Here is a 14,608-nt window from a genome sequence, read left to right on the forward strand (position 1 = left end):
ATATTACTTATACTCTTACAAACATGTGAAAATATTTCTTCGTATTCTCCTACTCGTCGTATTATAAAAAAATGTGTTCTAAAAAGTCTTGAGAGGTCAACAAAAATGGGGGTTTGGACAACGCGTTCTTTTATTTTTTCAAGAACGGAAAAATTGTAAGCAATTATTTGACTACACTGCAGTATTTCAACAGCGTAGGTAGATACTCATATTAAACCCACACTCTTACTTACTTCCATACTTACTTCGTGAATTATTGAGAAGCCTGATTAATAATCATACCATATTATAATATTTCGCAGGAAATTAAAGTTTGTTATTTCATGTGTGGAAACTCGAGAAAATTTCGGGAAAATCTCGCTAAATCGATTTTCCTCTTCCGTATGCTAAATTTCTTGAAATTGTGTAACATATACACGCGCAAACAGATCTGTAATAATTAAGCAAATTTTCGCAATACTATATTTGCAAAACGTACCTAATATGTTATGTATTGATAATTAATTCATAAATTAACAATATAAAATTGATTATTTGAACACTTAACTTGATCGATCTGAAGCCTTTACGGGCGATAATTGCCTAGTAGTGTATGGTATTGTGTAATTAATTTAATTTAGAGAAGTATATTTTTACCGAAAAATAATGTGAGATCTGATTCTAGACTGCTAAAGCACTTTATGATTTATTTTATTAACAGTTAATTATTTTTTATTCTCTCTTTTAGTTCGTACATCGCGGACAGACGACCATATAAAAGTCATAAACGTAGCAGGAAGGTAATAGCTGCAAGCCGCTACCAACCGGCCAATCTGGAAATCATTGGGGGAGGCCTACTCGTATGTTCAGCAGTGAACGTCTTGAGGCTGAAACGATGATGATAATGATGAGATTATAAAGAGACAGAGTATGTAAATTGTTGTTATTTGGTTCCGTACTCCTAATGTAGCTATTATAATCCACATAATCCGTTCGTTCGTTTCAGCCAAATGACGTCCACTGCTAGACAAAGGCCTCCCCCAAGTTTTTCCACAATGAACGGTCCGGCGCTGCCCGCATCTAGGTTCTTCTCGCGATCATTACCAGATCGGAGCTATGTTTATCCGCATTGATGAGAACGTAATAAAAATGATAAAAATAACTTGTTCATGTAAACTTAATCTGGGTCATTTACTTTCAGGCAATGTCCTAGTGTCTGTCCCAAAAGAAAACGTGATTGTTGTGCAATTCTAGTTTGCATTTAGGGCAATAAACTGGACTTTGTTCACGATCTCGTGTTACGTCACTTTATAGCCTTGTTGCGCGGTGTATGCCGGAGACATTATGTAAGGACGAAGTTCAATGATCTTTTACCAACAATGGGATAGTCAGCAAAATGAGTATGTTCTATTTGTGAAATTCTAGTTCATGAGGAGACGAATGCTAGTGCTTGCTTCTGTGTTCGCGGAATACCTACTTAGGCTGAGGTACCACCTCAGGGTACCACCTAACTTTAGCCGTGACTGTAACCAACCGGTGTGTTTTGTATGACGTTTGACAGCTTTTTGACATTTGTTAAAGTCAAAGTAAGAGGGCATCCCAGCCTTAGCGCTCCTGCACACGACGCCGCCACCGCGCCGCCGCCGCGCCGTCGCTGCGCCGTCGCTGCGCCCCTACACTGTTCATACGCACCGAGTAAAGCCCGCCGCCGCGCCGCCGCCGCGCCGCCGCCGCGCCATCAAAGCATAATTTCGCGGCGGCGCGACAGCGGACTTGACGCGGCGCGTACCTATAAACAGTTAGTCTAAGATCCCGCTATACAACGACCTTCACCGAGATGCTTATTTGATGAAACANATGAGGTACCACCTAACTTTAGCCGTGACTGTAACCAAAACCGGTGTGTTTTGTATGACGTTTGACAGCTTTTTGACATTTGTTAAAGTCAAAGTAAGAGGGTGCATCCCAGCCTTAGCGCTCCTGCACACGACGCCGCCACCGCGCCGCCGCTGCGCCCCTACACTGTTCATACGCACCGAGTAAAGCCCGCCTGCGCCGCCGCTGCGCCGCCGCCGCGCCGCCGCCGCGCCATCAAAGCATAATTTCGCGGCGGCGCGACAGCGGGCTTCACGCGGCGCGTACTATAAACAGTGCAAAGGCGCGGCGGCGGCGGCGTCGTGTGCAGGAGCGTTTAGAATATGCATGCAAATGCAGTTTTTGGAATGAACTCTACTTTTAGTTACTTTTTAGGAGATGATGCATTTAGATTATACAATTCTAGAATTCCTGTTCACGTCGAGATGAAAGCTAGTGTTTTCCTTCTGTGTTCGCGGAATAGAATGTCGCAAAAACGTTGTGTTATACAGGGTGCAGTTTTTTGGTACGAGCTACTTTTATTGAATGATCAAACGAACTTACCAAGTGAAGTTCGATCTAAATTATCCTGTTTTCGCCGAAGAGATTTATCCGTCCTTAACTTTAAAGACACCCATGTCGAAAAAAAATACTTTTCCCCATAGCTGCAAGTGTTGCCAGGTGATCGAGATGAAAATGGTCAAATGTCATTTGTACGACCCTTTTGCAGGAGGCGTCATCCAAATTTTTGACCGGAAGTCGTTATTTCCACTTTCGACATTTTTGGACCAAATCTCCGAAAGCATGGCAACACTGGAGAAATTTCTTCACCCAAGCGACACCTCTTGACAAGACACACAAACGCCTCATACAACTCGTCTTTCCCAAATGTTGCCAACTACTCGAAAAATGTCACCTTTCAGTTTTAATTTCACTTTACAAAATTCGACAACCGTCATTCAGGACTGATTTTTCGCAGGCAACCCTATACCACCGTGTTCATAATGAAATAATCTTTATTTTCATTTATATTTGATTAAATTATCAGACCGATGCAAAATGCTCTATCAATTTACCTGTTTATACCTGGCAACCCGAGAGTTATGACTGGAAAAGAATAGGCAACCTAACGTTTGCATATTCTATGGGCTTCATACTTTCGATTGGTATGGAGTTTGTTTAATAATCAAACCGATGAAATATTTAAAAATAAAACTTTTTTTAATGATTAATTAATCATATCCTGGACTGAAATTTATTAGGCAACCCTTAAGCAATATAATTATTGAAATGTTAAATTGAATATAAAATATGTTTCATCAAATAAGCATCTCGGTGAAGGTCGTTGTATAGCGGGATCTTATACTAAGTGCAAAGGCGCGGCGGCGGCGGCGTCGTGTGCAGGAGCGCTTAGAATATGCATGCAAATGCAGTTTTTTGGAATGAACTCTACTTTTAGTTACTTTTTAGGAGATGATGCATTTAGATTATACAATTCTAGAATTCCTGTACACGTCGAGATGAAAGTTAGTGTTTTCCTTCTGTATTCGCGGAATAGAATATCGCAAAAACGTTGCGTTATACAGGGTGCAGTTTTTTGGCATGAGCTACTTTTATTTACTGTTTGGATAGTCAAAACTAATTGTCACGAGAAGAGTACTAAATTAATTTGATGAACGTTACAATTAATACATTGCTATGCATAATTTATCAGAATTCAGCCAGCCGAAACCGCGAGCACAAGCAAGCAATAAAATAAATTTAGCTCTTGATATTAGCTGGAAAATCAATTACTTACAGTTCAATGTTAGGAGGTAATTGCCGTGCCTTAACCGTTGGAGCGGTGATCAATTTGACGGAAGCGCTCCTGATATTTCACTGTCAATATTTACTAAGCTTAATTTTGTGCAATGTCAATATTACAATATCTTTATTTGACGTAAACATAATAATTATATTGTTACTAGCTTTTTCCTTCGGCTTCGACCGCGTAGATTTATAATTATGGCATACCTATACATATTTAATATTAGGCTTCAACCACACCAACGCGCGGAGATCGCCAACGTAGGCTAATGACAGGACGCGCGACCAATGAAAGGTCGACTGCACGCATTGGTGTGGTTGAACCTTTAATCTGATGGTGTACAAAAAGTATAGTGTAAGGTTTCAACAAAATTAGTCGGTAATTTTTGCGTGGAAGAGTAACAAACATTTATCCAGCTACAAATTTCCATCCAACCTCAAAATTTCACATTTATAATGTTATTAGGATAGGATTACCAGAACCCAGTTTTCTTGCTGACCTTTCTGCGAATTTACTTATACGTTAAATGTTAACAATGCCATTTCCGAGCTCATTCATCACACACGGATGATAAATGGGCCGAGATGAATAATTTGGGAATTCATAGTTACACTCGAACGCGAGAGGGTTATACTTATACAGATAACCGCATAGACTTATACACTTGTGGAAAGATAGCACCTATTACAAAGGGTTAAGATGCCAGTGTTATCTTGACATGCCGTCGACTGTACCTACCTATGCGGGGATGTGATCCATCAGGTTCGTGAATCGTTCGGTTTCTTATTTTTATGTAAATAACAACAAATGCTTTTCTTATTTTTTTTGTTAAAGATCTTTTATGTCGCACAAAAATTTTGAAGAGCATTAATATGGAAAAAATATAAAGAAAGAATAATATAAAAAATTGTAGATATTTATATGAAGGTGGTGGTAATAAAACTTAGTAAAAATGTTAATTTTAGATACCTCGTGTGTTTCGAATGTTTCCGGGAATCTGTTGACCCAGATCGAATCCCAGATTCCACGTTATTATCTTTAACTTTGTGTTACTGTTACCATGTCGCGGTAATTATTTTATTATTACTTACATCTCCACACGCATGAGTAGACAGACATTCACTTAGATTAAATTGATCAAACGCTATTATCTATCGGCTGTGATATGAATTGAAAATAGGCAATTTAACTCAATGCCTGAGCAGTTAATTAATTATCTTATTACTAATAATCCTATACAGCATCCATATGCCATACCTTGTATTTGCCATTTAACCTGTTATCCTAAGTGAGCTACGGAACGCGACATCAAGCGACGCGACGCGACTTACATACTTACTGCGATGTCATGACGCGACTACGTAAGCTATCATTAACTATAACATATACCTACAGGGTGAATTTGTAATCAGTATCCAAATTTTAGGAGCGTCTCAGAATCAGTAACTTAATCGATTTACGTAAAGAAAACATGTTTTTTTTTCATTTTTTAATATTTTTTATCTGCAACACGAGGTTTCAAAATTGGCACTCGTGGATGTTCCGTTCATAGAAAAATATGTACACATAGTTAACTGCAAAGCTATAATATAATATGCATAAAAGCAAAATAAGCCTTAATCTTAAAAAATATGATAATTATGGGCACCAGCAAATTAGATTTTCAATTTTTTTTTCGCGAAAAATACCACTTTAAAAATAATTAAGATAAAGTTGTGGTGTTAAAATGTTCCATAGAGCTTAGGTACTAAAAACTTTGGATACTCATTACAAAATCATCCTGTATAACTTACTACAATACATGAGATTTTAGCATCGGCTCGCATCGCATCGCATCGCGTTTGTCGTTCACATCAAGACAACAGGTGTGATATTCGCTCCAGTAGAGCTACGCCCTTATACATGAGACAGGTTGGTAATATCCTAAGAGGATTAGGTAAGGCATTAGGTTCAAAGGTTGCCATCCTCTGACGTATTCGCAACAAGACTAGTTATAATATAACGTTAGCATTAGTACAGGTTCACTATTTATAACTATCCGGTTATCGGGACCCGCCGTGATGCGGGCCGTCGTATGAAAAGGCATAGGCTGAGTTGCACCATCTTACTTTAACTTTGACAAACGTCAGAAATCTGTCAAACTCCATACAAAAAACACCGGTTATGGTCACAGTTACCGTTAAAATTAGGTGGTGCAACCCACCCATAAATGGGTATACTCTTACCTACTTACTCACGCACGACTCTACCGTTTTTGATTTTGAAAATATCTGCTACGTGTTCATTTTCGTAGACAAAAAAAACGCCTCCTCTCTTGTATTTTAATTTGCAGTGCCCAATAGGGTCCATAATGATCAGTATTATCACACTGTAACATCGACATTACTACATATTATGGAACCTTATTGAGTATTGAGTATTTTTGCAATGAAAAAAGAACTAACTTAGGTATAACTGATCAAATTGGTTCTAAATTATGAATAGAAAATACCAATAAAAAAATTACGAAGGACTAGGATTAGGGAGGTAACAGACTGGCTATATTAATAAGCAGCACAGTTAACATATTGTGCAATAAATACTTTTCTTTCTTTCTTTCTTCTTTCTTTCTTTCTTTCAATCTCGGTGTTTCCGTTCAGTGGTATAATGCCCGTTTTCACCATCAATCCCTAATTTTTACGTGACCTCTATCATAACACATAACAGGAATTTTGTTTTCATAGGAGTCACTTAAAAATTAGGGATTGATGGTGAAAACGGGCATAAGCCTTCAATGTGTTCCGGCCTTTATTTTAGCTGTTCACGCCACTAATGCCCTCTATCTCAATAAAAAGACTTCACTCCTGCAAATGGTTTGAATAGTTCAGTAACCATGGCAACCTTTTACAGCGCCCTCTAACGAAAAGCCACGATAGCTCTAGCTACCACCCCAAGTGGTTGCTTTTCCAGACATTTCCCGCTCACCCTTTTTTCTTCCATTTGGATAGATGGCGGTACTCGTTCTGAATGTGAGAATAATTCGTAACTTTGTAGGTAGATGGACGGATAAAATAAAGATTATTACTTTTTCATGCAAAAACCACTGAAATGATTTTGATGAAACTTTATGTACAGATTTACAGTTTACACCAGAATATAATTAATAGCTCATTTATAACGATTCCTATAGGTCGATCTCTTTTTGTAAAAAACTGAATTTCACGCGGATGAAGCCGCGGGAAAAAGCTAGTTTCGTGATGAATTTCTTTCTGTCAATGATAATAATTATTTAACTCAAAACAAATGTTTATTCCATAACTAAATAAGGTATTACTGTATCATTTCTGCTACAAAAAATATTTTAACTGAACCTTGTGAGATTATTTGTAAAGTAGAACAAAGGTTTTACCTATATGATCAAGTCTAGGTCTATTAGTGACCTTTTGTGACCTTTCGTGCTAACTCGTGACATATTTATCACTCGATTACCTGATATCTGTTTTAAAATACTTCAAAGAAGTGGAACACGGTTCACTGGCTAAAGAACAAGGCTGATCAACCGTGATTTACTAAGGTGACTATAATAAACTAAGGAATAACAAAGTGCTTTCATTTTAAAATGTAGACTTATTCAATAAAGGGTGTTATCGCAGTGTAGAAGTTGTGATAGGTACTTGATTATTTAAGTACTTAATACATTTTTTCTTCTCGTGAAAATAGAGTCGAAAACGTATTCTATTAAAATTTCATTAACACACCTACAATAATTGGAGATTGACCGCTGATCGCCTTCCCTTCTATGCTTGTGAGAAACCGGTTTCGATTAATGGAGCAGAAAAAACAGGATAAAGGCAAAAGTTTCAAATCGTGCGCTTTCAGTTTTAAATAAATGAACCCCAAAAATTCACGAAAAAGCAGGCAGGTATTTGTTTTGAGGAAAATGACTAATGGTGGACAGATCAGGGCTTTAATTTTGCGAACCTATCTCCTACAGTACGTAAAAGAGTTTGTAGAGCTGTTTAAAATATCAATTTTATCCTCATTTGTAACCAATTTCATCCAGTTAATGTTTATAATTTGTTATTTTGCATTTTAAAAGAGCTTATTGTCAATCCTGTATTGAAAGAATTGGTAAATAAATAAGTAAATGCCGAGTAAAATAGCAAGAGTCATTCAAGTTCTCTACATTAATTGAAATTAAAATTCGTTTGCGCCACGAGGTGTGATCTTATTTACATTAAACTAACGCAAATTTTGTTGACACAACGCCCTTTTTCTGAATTTAACGTTAAATAAATCACATTTTATTACAAACGTCGACTATTGCTAACGCAAAAATGCCGCTAAGCGGGTTCAAGGGTTTTTATTTCCCTCATAAATCATATTAATTGTTTTCTGTGGAACGAACCCGAAAGGGTTCGAATTTGTGTAAGTGGTGCTATGTCGGCCAAGTCTTTGTTGCCGGCATGACTTATTTCTAGAATTTAATTAGTGAAATTAATTTTTCTCGTTTAAGGTGACGTGCCTCGTAATATTGCACAAACAACGTTGCGTTTAGCGCGTATTTTTCAAGACCTTTTAATTAGGGTCTAGACGGCTGTAAGTAAACATAAGATATTATTGTGTTTTGTCGCTATTATGCTGGGAGCTGTGCTTAGTGTTTGTTTAATTAATGTAGTAGGGTACCTGTTATTACGGGAATTAATGCATCTGAAATCTTTTAAAATCAATTAGAACACAAACTTTGAACAAATGCCGCTGTACCTACAGAAAACGAAGCCTTACCTACAATGGCCCAACTTTACAAACTGGAGAATAATAAGACTTTCTTAACAAGTACTTAGTTTAGGAGTACTTACTTAGTTTCTAAGTACTTGACCTAAATGGGGCGATCGATCCCTTTTAGTTTTTGAGTTAGCGAAGATAGTAGGTAAGTGTATAAATGTCTCAGAAGATAAGTCAGATAGGTAGATAAGATAAGTAAAAGTTAAACTTACTTTATGGCACCTGTGAAATAAGGCAATACGGCAATATGGCATTAAAATTATGTTTGAAGAATGCTATTACTCGGAACCATTTTCCTAATATTGTTAAATGCTTATAGAACGATGTGGTCTAAAATTTTGTGGCTATATTGGTGCTTCAATCGATAAAGAAACTTTAGTGACGTAACTGAGTCCACTATCCCGAAATTCGATTAACATAAATATCAATTTGGGATACCAAACGAAGGTACAGCGCTATCGCCTATCAACAAGCCAGGCGGGATAAACAACACAGATTTTCGGCACCTAATAAATGGGTGGTCTAAATCTAACACAAAGCTGTGACGGAGGGATGGCCGGATTGGCCGGAAATGACGCAAATGACGCAAATCCCACTTTACTACGGAACCCAGACGATATCGCCGTGTCCGTTATTGATATTCCACTGACATCCGCGTATCAAAAGGGTTTCAATTTTATTTGCGACTAAGACCCACATAAAGTCACGGTCGAGTCACGCTTGACGCAGCGCTGACTCGGTGGAAATTGAGGTATCACTAGGTTACGCACACGTGGGCCCCTGTTTTATTGGGTCACTATGACCCGAGTTTACTTACAAGGCAAGTGTCGATAGGTACTCTAACTAAAATCCGTACTTACCTAAAGTCGAAAAGAACTTGCATCTTGCATCTGTCAAAGTAATTAGTGTTGTTGTAGATGGGTCTCTTACGCACGTATTCACAAACGATGCATGCTTAGTGCTTATGTGAAGCAGCAAATTGAACTCACAGCGTTGAATAGAGCTCTGTGATTGGTTCATGTATCACCCTGTGCACCCACGCGCACTGTGAGATCTCGTAGTAATGTTTGGGCGTTAGAAAATTAACTGTCTTCAAAAAACAAAATTGATCTATTATAATTTATTTAAATCAGATTCAAAATCCATTTTGTGAAAACTTAAAAAGAAAATATTTCGAACATTGTTTTTATAACGCGTCACATTGGTATATCGTTGTCACCCTATGCCGTAGTTTTCTCTGTACGTTGCTGACTCCGACTTTATGACTCCTTAAGAGGTCTGGTATTCCTGTCACACAATTTAACAATAATCATTCCTCTTCTTCTATCGTCGGGTTGTAACTACTGAGGTCATAGACCGTCAGAGTGCCAGACTTTAAGGCGTCTGAATGTCCTAATATAACTGAGCTTCAACTGAAAGTGCTCAATCTAACAAATAGTTATAAGTGTTTAATTTTATTTTCTAACAAATAATTCGAGTAAAGTGTGCAAGGTTCTAACTAAAAGAAATGATTCTTAAATTTCTGGTATTTGACCACAAGATCTTTCCTATCAAGACAGTTGGATTCGCTAATCATTATCATTGAAGGAATTAATGAAATTCGTAGAATGTTTAGATAGATTAGTAGTTAAGTAGGTACCTAGTATAGCAGATTGCTCGAATCTTTGTCAATGATTGCTCGAGTAGTTGGCATTGACAGCTCCAGTCAGTTTGTGTTATTCGACTCAAACTAACCATGTACGAGTATAGCATCCATTAATTTTGAAACAATAGGTACACTCATACGCAGAAGGATCTGCATTCAAATCGCTTGATAGTACGTAGAGTAGTCGATAACACATTGCGTTTTCCTTGAAATAAGTTGTAGTAGACAAAGTTACAAACGCGATAGTTTTAATTCAGAAGTCGACTCGCTACGGCACTTTTTTTGTATGTAATTCGCTCCGTGTAGTGATTTAAGAATTTCTATCACGAATGCAGAAGGTCCTGATGGTGTGTTTACTTTGGTGTACAGTTGTCCGTGTATTTAATAGTTAAACTCTATTTCGTACACCGAAAAAGAATTAAGAAAGATATAAAATCAATAGGTAAATACGTCAGCCACCGGCAGCGGTGCATTGAAACAGAAATGTGCACCATGTATCTTGATTTATACTTGCACCCTCCTCACTTGTGCAGTGATGCGAGGGATGATACTGAAGCTACCCTTTTCGGATCTACTTGGTCCTCTCCGATCAGATTGCAACTGAATTTAACGCCCCGCTGGGCCGTGCGGTTTAATTACCTCGCGTGCAATCACACCGGGCCAATGGCCGATTTAACTTTAATTTAATTCGTGATCAGTTGTTGAAGTTCAGCGAATTCGCAGAATAGGAAGTTAAATGTTAGGTTTGTTGCAGTCATGTTGCTACCGATCGTAGTCATGAAGCTGACATTTGTTTTTTTGCCTATTGTTATTACGTACCTACTTTCAGTCTAAGTCAAAGCTTTTATTCAGTATTTAGGCTCTCTCCAGGACGCTTATACATGTCCCAAATAAGCTATATTCCTACCACCATTTCGGGACTACATATGGGTTGGTGCTGCAAAGAAGTGGTGGAAAAAATTGATTGATATGTTACAAAAATAAGTCAGTAATCAGTAGATACTAAGGGCGGGGCACATAGCTCGTAGAGACGATAGCCGTTGGGGCACGAAAGTTGCTGGCTGGAAGATGTAGCGTGTGCAGGCCTCCTACTAGGTGGACCGACGATCTGGTAAAGGTCGCGGGAAGAGCCTGGATGCGGGCAGCGCAGGACCGTTCATTCTGGAAAACCTTGGGGGAGGCCTTTGTCCAGCAGTGGACGTCATTTGGCTGAAACGAACGAACGAACAGTAGATACTTATTGTATATTGAACAGTATACAGAAACATATTTTTCATTGATTTTGGACTCTATTTTCAAGGCGATAAAGTTTGAAATATTGCCAAAAAGTTATGTATTATCAGGTAAAAGCTGAACCAATATATTACAATTTTCGGCGGTGAGTAGTGTTTCTTGTTCTTAGTTATTTTTTCCTCCTTGAGCGAAAGCTTAGCTCATGCAAAGTTTTTTCTTATTGAATTTCAGGTAAGGCACTTGCATCATCTCTGCGCCTTGCTTGAGAGCCAACGTTTAATACAGAGATGTGGAGTATGGGGCATTTCACGCGAAGCGGACAGCGAAAATCAAGTCAGGTTTTGGATTTTGTTCATATTTGGTAAATGTACTGCTATATGACCTGAATGGATGTGCATCATTATAATTTTTTTATGAAGCTTAGTTTATTTTTTTTGAGCGTTCAAAAAATTGGTAACATTTTAGGAACAGATTTTTCTGAAGCTATTACTGCTATTATTACATTTGATTAAAAACAAACTGACTATTGGACTTTTGAGAATAAATAACTGTGTTTCTTATTATTTACTACAAATTTGAAATTTCTTTTTTGTTCACATAGAAAACCGGAAGTAAAGTTTTAAAATCGAATTTTACAAAACTTTGGTATTTTTAATTTTTTTTATTTTTATTTTAAAATATACCTAGTAGAGTAGTCTATAAATAACGTGTGTAAAGTTGTAGAATGGAGTCTGTATTGGTTTTTGATTTAGACGCAGTACAGTGCGAGCGCGCCGCAATGAGCGTCATACTGGCTATCGACATTTGGCTACTGTATAAAAATTATTTGTTCGAAAATAACTGAAACGTTAATATTGTTGCATGCATACTCTTAAACAATTATAATTTAGACTCGGCGAACTTCGTACCGTCTAACAGACAATGATTGTTGGCTGGAAGACGTAGCGTGGGCAGGCCTCCCACTAGGTGGACCGACGATCTGGTGAAGGTCGCGGGAAGTACCTGGATGCAAGCGGCGCAGGACCGGTCTTTGTGGAAATCCTTGGGGGAGGCCTTTGTCCAGCAGTGGACGTCTTTCGGCTGAAACGAACGAACGAACGAACGAACAAAATCCAAAACCTGACTTGATTTTCGCTGTCCGCTTCGCGTGAAATGCCCCGTATGTCAAATAATCCACAATAATCATTTTTTTAATTATGGTCACCCGGGGCGAAAGCTATATTTTATTTACAATTTCTATTTTACACATTTTGGATAGAAAATGTGAAGTTTAACATACAAAGGCGTTTTAATTATTGCAATTTAGCGAGGAAATGCAAATAGTCTTGCTTTCACGCTTGACGGCTCAGATACCCTTTTATTTTTGAGTAGATTTTTAATTTCGTCGAGTGAAACATGAAATTAAATCTACCATTACTCACTTTCTACATCGAAATTTATAGCCTTAAGTATCATCTCTACAAGATCCTGAGTCGCATGAATACATAAAGCCTTGTCTTCACAGACGGATATTTGTCTTGCAGCCAACATTAAATACATGCGTCATCGTCTAAAATCGCAGAATTTTATATATGGAAGTTGCCACTTCAAGTTTTTGATGACACCTATCTAGCAAGTTCTCAATTTTCCGATTTTGTTTAACTCTATCTAAGTAGAACCTTACTTAGTTCCAACTCTGGACATCTTATACGTTACAAGGGTTGCTACTATTTTTACTCTCATCTCGTATTTCGACACTTAGGCTGGGTTGCACCATCGTACATTCTTTGACAAACGTCAAAAATCTGTCAAATTCCATATCGTCAAAGTTACGGTCAAAGTTAAATGGTGCAACTCAGCCATATTGTCGTTCGAGTTATAAAGTTATTACAGTGAAGACAGTTCTTTACAATTAATGCATTCTAGACTTACTAGAAATGAGATATGCTAGAATTAGTGCTTTAGTTAATTACTTAAAGACATCATGAAAGCTGGAACCAATTAAATAATACTTAAACTTTAATTATTTTCTAAGTGTTACGGATGAAATTCAATATCAAACTTTTTAAATTTAGAACTGAAAACTCTATAGGAATAAAATGGGTTTTAATAGAATAAAAACCTCAAGTAAAGCCAAGTTAAAGCTTTGGAGTAACCTAGAGCTTTTATGTGCACTCACAAATTCGAATTTGCTGGTCGTAACCAGATCGCTTGGATCGTAAGCCAATGTTGCCAGTTACAGCGAAAATGATTCAGGTTTTAAAAAAAATAAAAATGGAAATTACTTATAATCCCAACTAATATTATAAATGCGAAAGTAACTCTGTCTGTCTGTCTGTCTGTCTGTCTGTCTGTCTGTTACGCTTTCCCGCTTAAACCTCGCAACCGATTATGATGAAATTTGGCATAGAGATAGTTTGAGTCCCGGGAAAGAACATAGGATAGTTTTTATCCCGGTTTTTGAAACAGGGACGCGCGCGATAAAGTATTTCTGTGGCAGACAAAATTCCACGCGGGCGAAGCCGCGGGCGGAAAGCTAGTTATAAATAAATAAATAAACCTTTATTGTCACCATAACAAAAAAAAATACAACTTTAACCCAGCTTAATTACTTACCTAGTTTAGATGTTTAGTAGGAAAAGTTTTGAAAACAAAAGAGCAGAGAACGTGTTTTCTTATTTCAATTCCTGAAACTTAAATCGGTCATGTTAGTTCATAAAATCATGTAAGTCAAAGACTACTTGGAAACACTTTATTCATAAATAGCAACATTAATTAGGAATAGAGAAATAGGGGTGAGACGCGTCATTTTTTATACGAGTTACATAGTTACACACGGCTTGACGTTTCAGCTGCTATGCTGCAGCCGTGGTCACTTGCTAGTGACCACGGCTCGCGGCGTCGTCCGTTCGTATTCATATAAAAAACCTTCATATAAAGAGACCCATGCTTCTCTATTTTAGTTGAAATGGAACGCAAAAGTTTAAATTATTCTTAAATGAATCAGGAGATTTACCATGTAGTCAGATAAAATTAGTACCTTCTTTGGATTCCAGAAATAACTCTTCTGTTCTTTACAGTTATATTTCCTCAATGTGAATCAGACTATTTGTTTTTTGTATAATCGGCCTTATCAAAACTAAATACGATCCTACAGTGTTAACCTTAACGTGCTGTTGTCTGGACCACTTTCTCAAGTTGATAGGAAGTCCAAAACGTAATACAAACTCTAAATAGAATCCAGCGACCTAAATCGCATCGTTTATCGCTCGACTCACCCTTTGAGCAGGTTTCGAGGCACAAAGTGACGTCACTGTATAGATATCATTACGGCTATGATAATGGTG

Source organism: Ostrinia furnacalis, unplaced genomic scaffold (genome assembly GCF_004193835.3).
Source record: "Ostrinia furnacalis isolate ACB-3 unplaced genomic scaffold, ASM419383v2 OfSCF0095, whole genome shotgun sequence".
NCBI lineage: Eukaryota > Metazoa > Arthropoda > Insecta > Lepidoptera > Crambidae > Ostrinia > Ostrinia furnacalis.